This window comes from Leucopleurus acutus (assembly GCF_964270905.1).
Source record: "Leucopleurus acutus genome assembly, chromosome: 20".
Lineage (NCBI taxonomy): Eukaryota > Metazoa > Chordata > Mammalia > Artiodactyla > Delphinidae > Leucopleurus > Leucopleurus acutus.
Window position 1 is genome coordinate 43,097,738 of NC_139162.1, and position 10,849 is coordinate 43,108,586.

Below are 10,849 nucleotides of genomic sequence, written 5' to 3' on the forward strand. Positions count from 1 at the left end.
GAGACAATTGTGCAGTCATTCGTAAAAATCCTGAAAGAACCAAGGCACACATCACTGAGCACTTTGTGGGAGACTAGCTCTGTGTTGGGCACCGAAGGGGAGTCAGATACTACCTTTTAAACAGGATGCAATTGTGTTAGAGAAAAAAATGCCTATGATTTCGTTGATGAAAGAATGACAAGGCTGTGTGGCTTGAGGGGCACAGAAAATAAGTTCTGGCATTAAAGATGAATAGGGAAAAAATTATAATGGTAACAAACAATATCGCTAGCAGCATTTTAGTCTCATGGCTGTATACAGTGCACTGTATGCTGAGAACTTTGTATGCAGCATTCAAGCAATTAAATATTCCCAGCTCTGGACCCAAATTCCCAGGTTTGAATCAGCCTATTGGTACTGACACTTGCTTTTCATTAATCTTAGAAAAGTTACTTCATTTCTCAAGCTTTGATTTCAGCATCAAAACAAAAATAATTCCCACTTCCCCAGGTGGTTGTGAGAATTTATTTATTCATAAAGCAAACAACGGAGTGATTGGCACATGTAAGTTGTTTTGTGTGTTTTTCTTTTATTAATCCTCCCAAAAATGCTATAATCTTTTCTATGGCACAGTCAGCAACCTGAGACTCAGGCAGCACTAGAAAATCTCCCAGAGTCACACATCTCAGGAACACAGGCTGAATTTGAACATCCAGTGAAAGACATACAGTTGCCTCCTGGCAATATTGTCTCTCAGAAGATCAAGGTTCTCTTTGCAATCTCACATGTCCTCTTATGCCTCCTTGAACAAAAAATATTCCCTTTGACCATGTGGTTCATTCAGCCTAGAGTGTTTCCAATATCTATCAAGTTCACCTGCCAGAAGGACTACTGCCTACCTTACAAAGTTCACTTTAGGTGTCTGACAACAATTCCTCAGGCGAAAATGGAGAAAATGAGAGATTAAAAAAAAAGTCATAAGGCACTTGGAAAACAAAGAGCAAGTTGGCAGAAGTTCCTCCTTTCCAGTAATTACTTTAAATGTAAATGGATGAAACTCTCCAATCAAAAGACAGAGACTGGCAGAATGGATTAAAAAGCCAAACATTATCCAGCTACATGCTGTCTATGAGTGACTCACATTAGATCCAAAGACACAAATAGGTTGAAAGTGAAACAGTGGAAAAAGCTATTTTATGCAAATAGTAACCAAAAAAAAGAGCTGTGGTGTCTATACTAATACAAGACAAAACAGACTTTAAATCCAAGATTACAAGTGACAAAGAAGGTCATTATAAATAAAATGTCAACACAGCAAGAAGATATAGCAATTATAAGCATTTACACATCTAATAACAGATCCATCAAAATATATAAAGAAAACATGGAAAGAATTGAATGGAGAAACAGTTCTACATTAATAATGGGAGATTTCAATACCCCACCTTCAATAATGCATAGATCAACCACATGGAAGGTAGGTAAAGAGACAGAGAACTCAAACAAGTCAGTAAACGAACTACATCTAACAGATAAATGACACTCCACCCCCAAAGTGCAAAACACACATTCTTCTCAAGTGCATGTGAAACATTCTCCCAGGATAGATTATACATTAGGCCACAAAACAAGTATCAATAGATTTTAAATGATTGATAACATCATACAAAGTAACTTCCTTGACTACAGCCAAATGAAATTAGAAATTAATAGGAAAAACTGGAAAATTCACAAATATGTGGAAATTAAACTGCACACTCTTAAACAACTGCTATGGTCTGAAAATTCATATGTTGAAATCCTACTGCCCAATGTGATGGTATTAGGAGGTGGGGCATTTGAGAGTTACTTAGGTCAGGAGGGTGGAGCCCTCATGAATTGGATTAGTGCTTTTATGAATGAGAGCCCACAGAACTTCCTAGCCCATTTTGCCATGTGAGGACTCAGTGAGAAGTCTGCAACCAGGAAGACAGCCTGACAATTCTGGCACCCTGATCTCAGACTTTCAGCCTCAAGAACTGTGAAAAATAAATTTCTGTTGCTTATAAGCTAGCTATTCTCTTGTATTTTGTATAGCAGGCTGAATGGACTAAGACAAAAATCCATGTGTCAAAGAAGAAATCACAAATTGAATCAGAAAATACTTAAAGAATTATGAAAATGAAAACACAACATACCAAAATTTATGGTACACAGCAAAAACAGTGCTAGGAGGGAAATTTATAGCAGTAATCACCTACATAAAAAAGAGATCTGAAATCAATAACCTAACTTGACACCTTCACAAACTACAAAAAGGACAAACTAAACCAAAAGCTACAGAAAGTAGGAAATAACAAAAAACAGGGTAGAGATAAGCCAATGGAAAAAGGAAAAACAGAGAAAATCAATGAAACCAAACGTTGGCTCTTTGAAAAGATGAACAAAATTATTAAACCTTTACCTAGACTAACAAAGAGGAAAAGAGAAAACACAAATAACCAAAATCAGAAAAGAAATTGGAGATGTTACCACCAACCTTACAGAGATAAAGAGGAGTATAGTACAATATTGTGAACAACTATACACCAACAAATTAGATAACCAAGCAAAAATGGAAAAATTCCTTGGAACAGAAATTACCTATACTGACTCAAGAAGAAATAAAATATTTCAAAAGACCTATAAGACGTAAAGAAATTGAATCAATAATCAAAAACCTCCCAACAAAGAACAGTTCTGTACCAGACTGCTGCACCAGTGAATTCCACCAAACATTTAATGAAAAATTAACACCAGCCTTTCTCAAACTTCCAAGAAATTGAAGAGGAAGAAACACTCCATAACTTATTCTATGAGGCCAGTATTTTTCTGATACCAAAGCCAGATAAAGACATCACAGGGAAAGAAAATTACAGACCAATATCCTTTATGAATGTAGTTGTAAAAATCCTCAACAAAATATTAGCAAATTGAATCCAACAGCATATTAAAAGGTTTACTCCCCATGACCCAGCAATACAAGGGTGGTTCAACATAAGAAAATCAATGTAATCCTTCCCACTAATAAAATGAAGGAAAAAGCCCCCACATGATCATCTCAATTTATGCAGAAAAGGCATTTGACAAGATCCAACGAACTTTCAGATAAAAATGCTCAGAAAACTAGGAATAGAGGGAAAATTCCTCAATATGATAAAGTTATTTGTGAAAAACCTCCAGCTAACATCATACTCAAAGGTGAAAGACTGAAAAATCAGAAAAAGACAAGGAAGGAGACCTGCTTTCACAGTTGCTATTAAGCATTGTACTTGAAGTTCTATCCAGAGCTATAAGACCAGAAAAAAAACGCCATCCAAAGTGGAAAGGAAGTTGTAAAATGATCTTTTTTTTTTTTTTGCAGATGACATTATCCTCCTATACATTAAAAATCCCCAAGAACTCACAAAAAATAATAAAGCTAATAAATGGATTCAGCAAAGTTGCAGGGAAAATCAATACCCCAAAATCATTTGTGTATCTATAGTAGTGAACAACCCAAAAAGGAAATTAGGAAGCTCCTTCTATTTACAACAGTACCTACAAGGATAAAATATGTAGCAATAAATCTAACCAAGAAGGTGAAAGATTTGAATGCTGGAAACTAAAAATACACTGCTGAATGAAATTAAAGACCTAAATAAATGGAAAGATGTCTCATGTTCAAAATAAAATAGGAAGACTTAGCATTGTTAAGATATCAATATTACCCAAAGAGATAACAGATTTAATGCAATTCTTATCAAAATTCCAACAGCCCTTATTGCAGAAATGGGAAAGCCAATCCCCAAATTCATATGAAATTGCAAAGGCCCCCAAATAGCCAAAACAACCCTTTAAAAGAATAAAGTTGGAGGACTCATATTATCCAACTTCAAAACTTAACAGTGTGGCACTAATATAAGGACAGACATACAGACCAATGAAATAGATTAGAGATCCCAGAAATAAACTCTCACATATATGGTCAATTAATTTTCAACAAGGATGATAGGACCATTCAAGGGGAAAGGACAATCTCTGAAAAAACTGCAGAGGAGGAAACACTTCCTCATTCTATAATGCCAGAATTGCCTTGATACCAAAATCAGACAAAGACACCATAAGAACACAAAACCAAAACCAAAACTATAGACCAATATCCGTTATGAATATGGATGCAAACATACTCAGAATACTAGCAATAGACACTTCTCCAAAGAATATACATAAATGGCTAATAAGCACATGAAAAAATGGTTAGCATAATTAGTCATTAGAGAAATGCAAATCAAAACCTCAGTGAATTGCTTCTTGGCCTTTTGGCTAAGATCGAATGCAAAACCACGAGATAACTTACAAGTTAACACTGCCAGGATGGCTATAGTAGAAAAAAAAAAAAAGAAAAAAGAAAGAAAGGCAAGTAAGTGTTGGTGACATTGTGGAGAAATTGGGACCCTTTGTGCATTGCTTGTGGGAATGTAAAATGGTACAGCCATTGTGGAAAACAGTATGGTGGTTCCTCAAGAAGTTAAATATATTTATAGAATTATATTTTTAAGCAGTTCCAATTCCAGATATACATTCAAAAGAGTTGAAAGCAAAAATAAAAACAAAAATTAAAGAAGAGTTGAAAGCACGTACCCAATTGCTTAGGACTCAGATAACTGCTCACGGATATTTATAGCAGCATTATTCACAGTATCCATAAAGGCAAAAAACAACCCAGATTTTCATCAACAGATGAATGGATAAACAAACTGTGGCATATACATACAATGGAATATTCTTCAACCTTAAAAGGAATGGAATACTATACAGGCTACAATACAGATGAACCTTGGAAACATTATGCTAAGTGAGATAAGCCATACACAAAAGGACAAATGTTTTATGATTCTATTTATATGAGATACCTAGAATAGGCAAATTCATACAGACATAAAGTAGAATATAGGTTGCCAGAGACTGGGGGCAGGGTGGGAAGGGGAGTTATTGTTTAACTGATACAGAGTTATTGTTTGGGATGATGAAAAGTTTCTGTAAATGGATAGTGCTGGTGGATGCACAACATTATGAATGTATCAATACTTAATACTATTTTTTTTTTTTTTTTTTGCGGTATGCGGGCCTCTTTCTGCCGTGGCCCCTCCCGTTGCGGAGCACAGGCTCCGGATGCACAGGCTCAGCGGCCATGGCTCATGGACCCAGCCGCTCCGCGGCGTGTGGGATCTTCCCAGACCAGGGCACGAACCCGTGTCCCCTGCATCGGCAGGCGGACTCTCAACCACCGTGCCACCAGGGAAGCCCAATACTTAATACTATTAAATTGTACATTTAAAAATGGTTAAAATGGTAAAATTTATATTATATATCTTGCAATAAAAAATGAAAGGAAAAAAACCCCAATACACAGCTAGCCTTCTTTATTCTTGGGAAATTAGATGCTACATCTTAGATTCTAGCAGAAGTATGGCAAAAGGGAGAAGCCCAAGCAAATTATCTAAATCCCATATGAAATGATATATATTTCAGGGTAATTTTCAGATTGCCACAAACCATACCTGCTAGCTTTTACCTCCAAAAGAGATAGATATTTTTGTAACTGAGCTAACCTATCTCTATTAGGACTCACTAGTAGACAAGTTAATGGAAATTACACACCAAAGCTGAACATGTAAAGAAAGAGGCAGAACAAAGTTTGTAAGTGGTCACCAATTACACTGAGAAAAATCTTTCTAAAAGGGTGGCAGGTTCCAATATGTAATGACATTGCTTAATTGTTTATAGTTTTATTTCTCTTTTAAAATTATTTTTGTAAGAATAATAGTCTCATACAGGATTACTCATTAATAATTAGTATTTATGTGAGAAAACAAACCAAGTCTGCAACCATTTGTTGATGACCTTAGTTTGCTATATTATATAATGATTTAAATTTTGTAATTGGTATGGACGATAACATCCCATTTCCTAGTTGTAAATCATGTGAGAATTGAGGCAGTAAAAATAAGGCCCAAGACAAGGACACAGGAAATGTTAGGATAATATGTGAATTTTTAAATAATTGAATGAATCGGTAGTTTACAACATGTGGCCCCTGGACCAGCAACATCAGCATCACCTGGAAACCTGGGAGAAAAGTGAATTCTCAGGAGATTGTTCCTGGCAGAGAGGAACATCTGAACATCTGATAACTGGATAGACTGGGCTTTAGGGAGAGAAAGAAGGTTTGTTGAGTAGAGGTAGTTTTGAGTGGCTGGGAGTATATTCATCAAAACAGAGCAGGGAGCGATTGGAGCATAAGGTATCTTTCCTGACATAACAGAGGTCTGGATTTCATCCTAAGAACAAAGGGGAACCTTGAAACAAAGGGGCACCTTCCTCATGCGCCAGGGACAGACTGGGTCAATAAGGGAACAAGTGCTGGGCATGGCTATGGTACACTGAAGAATGGATCCCACCTCCAGGAGTTACTGTTGCAGGCACCCAGCTTCTACTACAAGGTCTTCCAGTTTCTGCAAAGAAGCCCAGGCTCAGAGACAGTGTAAAACTGCACAGATTCTCCATGGTGGGAACTGATTCATATTTTTTTAAAAAACAAACCCTTTGGGGAGCCTTAACCTACACCTCTAGGCCCCATGTAGACTCCCAGGTAGTACCTGGTTAAAGACAGAACTGAGGGGCTTGGTCCTACAAGCAATCCAGTTATGCTTCCATATATCAGATCAATGCAAATAGAAGAAACATGGATAGATTACTATTTGTAACTGTACAAATAGTGTAGCCTTGATAAGGTTTCATTTTATTAAAACATAAAAGTTGATCACAGTGATCACTTGAACCCCTAGGAGACATATATGAGGGCAGACCCACAGGTGCCTAAATGCAGAGAATTGAGAGAGGTCTTGATGGTCCTTCTGAGGACTCCATCTTTCACAAGCATTGTTGGAGTTGTCAGTTTACATTTGTTTATGTAATTTTTTTTGCAAGAATGCCAGTCTCCCTACTAGAATATTTACAAAAATACAAAAATATTCCCAAATCACAATGTCTGACATCCAATCAAAAATAAACAGTGATACACAGGAGCAGGAAAATATAACCCAAAATGAGAAGAAAAATCAATCACTTAAAACAGGCACAACATGAAAACATGCTCATCATCACTATTAGAGAAATGCAAATCAAAAGTACGAGGTACCACCTCACACTGGTCAGAATGGCCATCATTAAAAAGTCTACAAATAATAAATGCTGTAGAGGGTGTGGAGAAAAGGGAACAATCTTACACTGTTGGTGGGAATATAAATTGGTGCAGCCACTATGGAAAACAGTATGGAGGTTCCTCAAAAAACTAAAAATAGAGCTACCATATGATACAGCAATCCCAATCCTGGGCATATTCCCAGACAAAACTATAATTTGAAAAGATGCATGCACCCCTATGTTCATAGCAGCACTATATACGATAGCCAAGACATGGAAACAACCTAAATGTCCATCAACTGATGAATGGATAAAGATGTGGTATACACACACACACACACACACACACACACACACACACACACACACACACAATGGAATATTACTTAGCCATAAAAAAGAATGAAATAATGCCATTTGCAGCAACATGGATGAACCTAGAGATTATCATACTAAGCGAAGTAAGTCAGAAAGACAAATATCATATGATACCACTTATATGTGGCATCTAAAATACAACACAAATGGACATACCTACAAAACAGAAACAGAGTCACATAGAGAACAGATTTGTGGGTGCCAAGGGAAAGGGGGGCGTGGAGGAGGGAAGGATTGGGAGTTTGGGATTAGCAGATGCAAAGTAGTATATATAGGATGGATAAACAGCAAGGTCCTACTGTATAGCACAGGGAACTATATTCACATTCTGTGATAAAACATAATGGAAAAGAATATGAAGGATATATATATGTATTACTGAATCACTTTGCTGAACAGCAGAAATTAACATTGTAAATCAACTATATTTCAATTAAAAAAAACAGGTGCAGAATGACAGATAGTAAAAGTAGAAGACATTAAAACAGAAAAATTTATTCCATATGTCCAAGAAGCTAGAAGAATGAATATGTGAAGTAGAGACATGAAAGACATAAGGAAGACCCTAATCCAACTAAAAGAGATAAAAACTATAAATTATGATATGAAATACACTGGATGGGATGAAGGGGAGAGTGCACATAGAAGAAAAGATTAGGAAACTGGAAGATGTAGCAGTAGAAACTATTCCAAATGAAGCCAAGAGAAAAAAAAAAACAAATATAACAAAATTCATCAGTGATCTTTAATAAGCAATCCTCATTATTTGCGAATTCACCTATTCACTGAACTTTATTTGTAACTCCCAAATCAATACTCATAGCATTTTTGCAGTCATTTGCAGACATGTGCAGAGTGATAAAAAATTTGAAGTTGCCCATCATGCATGTTACCAGCTAAGGTCAAACACGGTGTCACTCTGCCTTCTGGTGTCAGCTTTCATATTATAAAGTGTCCTTTTCGCAATCTCTTTAGTGCCACACTTTTTTGAATTTTTGTGCTTTTTGGGTGATTTTGCTGTTGAAAATGGCCCCCAAGCACAGTGTTGAAGTGCTGTCTAGTGTTTGTAGTGCAAGAAGGCTATGATGGAGAAAATACACGTGTTAGATAAGCTTCATTCAGTCATGACTTATGCAGCTACTGGCTGTGAGTTCAATGTTAATGAATCAACAATACGGCACATCCAAAACTAGGAAGAGGAAATTCACCAGTCTCTACATGTGGCCACTCCAGAAATGTTAAAAGTGTCAGAGGAAACTCTGACTGAAACTGACTGCCCTGGCCAGGCAAGATAGTAGCCACTTGTATGAGTTACAACAGGAGGTCCTGGTAAGGAATGCAGAATACCACCGGAATACCACCAACTGGAAGAATTCAGGAAAGGTCAAAAGGAGAAAGGAGACACCAGTCCATATGTCCTTCCAACCTCCCAGAATCCTTCTCACTGGAATCCATCTTGGCTGAGCAATGCATGTGCCAACAGGAAGGACCCTGAATCAGAATGACTGGCCAGAGACAACCCAGAAACTAACCCCATTTCCATAAAACCCGAGATTGCAAGCCACGTGGCAGAGCAGTTCTCCTGGTTTCCCTTACCCTGTTGCTCTCCACACGGGGAACCCCTTCCCAATAAAGTCTCTTGCTTTGTCAGCATGTGTGTCTCCTCAGACAATGCATTTCCAAGTGTTAGACAAGAGCCCACTCTCGGGCCCTGGAAGGGACCCCCTTCCTGCAACAAAAGTAACATCTATAGTAGTGTAATGAATCTAAGAAAAAGATGGAAAAGTGGCAAAAGCTGTGGATTCATGAGATGAAGACCAACTAAAAAAAAACAAAACTGTACAAGACAGCATTGAAAATACCCACTCCAACCTAAACGATCTTTTCATACCCCTAAATACATGTTATCCAACCTCTCAATCAGGACATAATAAAAGCACAACATGAGGGAGCTTTTTAGCAAAGTTCTCAACACCAACAAAGAAACCACCATGGGACTTCCCTGGAAGTCCAGTGGTTAAGACTGTGTTTCCACTGCAGGGGGTGCGGGCTCAATCCCTGGTCAGGGAACTAAGATCCCAAGTGGTGCATGGTGTGGCCTAAATAAATAAATAAAAGAAACCACCATGATGGACTACTGGATGTCCGTCACCATATGCACTATTATTGTGTTGGCACAGCCTGGGATAATAACAAGCAGACTACTATCATTAACTGTTAGGAAAATGCTTCGCCAGACTGCCTGAAAAATTTCAAAGGCTTTGAAGGTGTTACAGAAAATATAAAGGACAGTGTCAAACACATAATGCATATCACATGGCATATAAGTAAAAAAGGCTTCAATGACATGACGGAAGACATGGAAGAAATTCTGGCAGAGAAGGAAGTGGAACCCACCAACAAAGACCTGGAAGAGACGGCAAAACAAGGCAACAACCTCTCCTTTGGTTTTCCTGGGTCAGGCCAAGGTCAGGAGATTAATCCACTCAGGGCACTGCCCCATCACACATCCTGCAGTTCTATCAAAATCAGAGTTATAGTTAATGTTTTTAATTTTGGTTAATTTTTAATTGTTTCTAGGACTTTCTTTGCATGACTGTACTGTAGAGCAGTGTACTGTATAGTGTTTACATGTTTATTTTATATGAGTACTGCATATGTGTATTGTTTGTATATATGACTGAGTGAAAAAGTTAAAGCAGTACAGTAACAATACACAAAAATGATATAATTAAAATATTTTTTATTATAAGGAAATATTGGATGTAACATAAGAAACATTTATTAAATAAGGTGTCTTTAAAAACAGAAAAAAATTCCATAAAAGATTATGTATTGGGACTTCCCTGGTGGCGCAGTGGTTAAGAATCCGCTGCCAATGCAGAGGACATGGGTTCAATCCCTGCTCTGGGAAGATCCCACATGCCACAGAGCAACTAAGCCTGTATGCCACAACTACTGAGCCCGCATGCCACAACTACTGAAGCCTGCATGCCTAGAGCCCGTGCTCCACAACAATAGAAGCCACCACATTGAGAAGGCCATGCACTGCAACAAAGAGTAGCCCCCGCTTGCCACAACTAGAGAAAGCCCATGCACAGCAATGGAGACCCAATGCAGCCAAAAAAATAAAAAATAAAAAAAAAATAAATAAAAAGATTATGTACTGATTGGTTGATGAAAATGTGAACAGAGGCTCACAGGAACTTAAACCTGTATTGCCACTAGGAGCAATGGTTCAGTATTCACTAGTTCAGTGTTTGTGGTGAATTTATAGAATATAACT

General features: G+C 37.5%; 1 long non-coding RNA gene across 1 annotated transcript in view; it reads right to left on the reverse strand.

Moving 5' to 3' along the window:
• The window catches only part of LOC309977173, a 336,876-nt gene that overhangs the window by 6,032 nt on the left and 319,995 nt on the right, over positions 1-10,849 (reverse strand). The gene's annotated exons all lie outside the window — the stretch shown is intronic.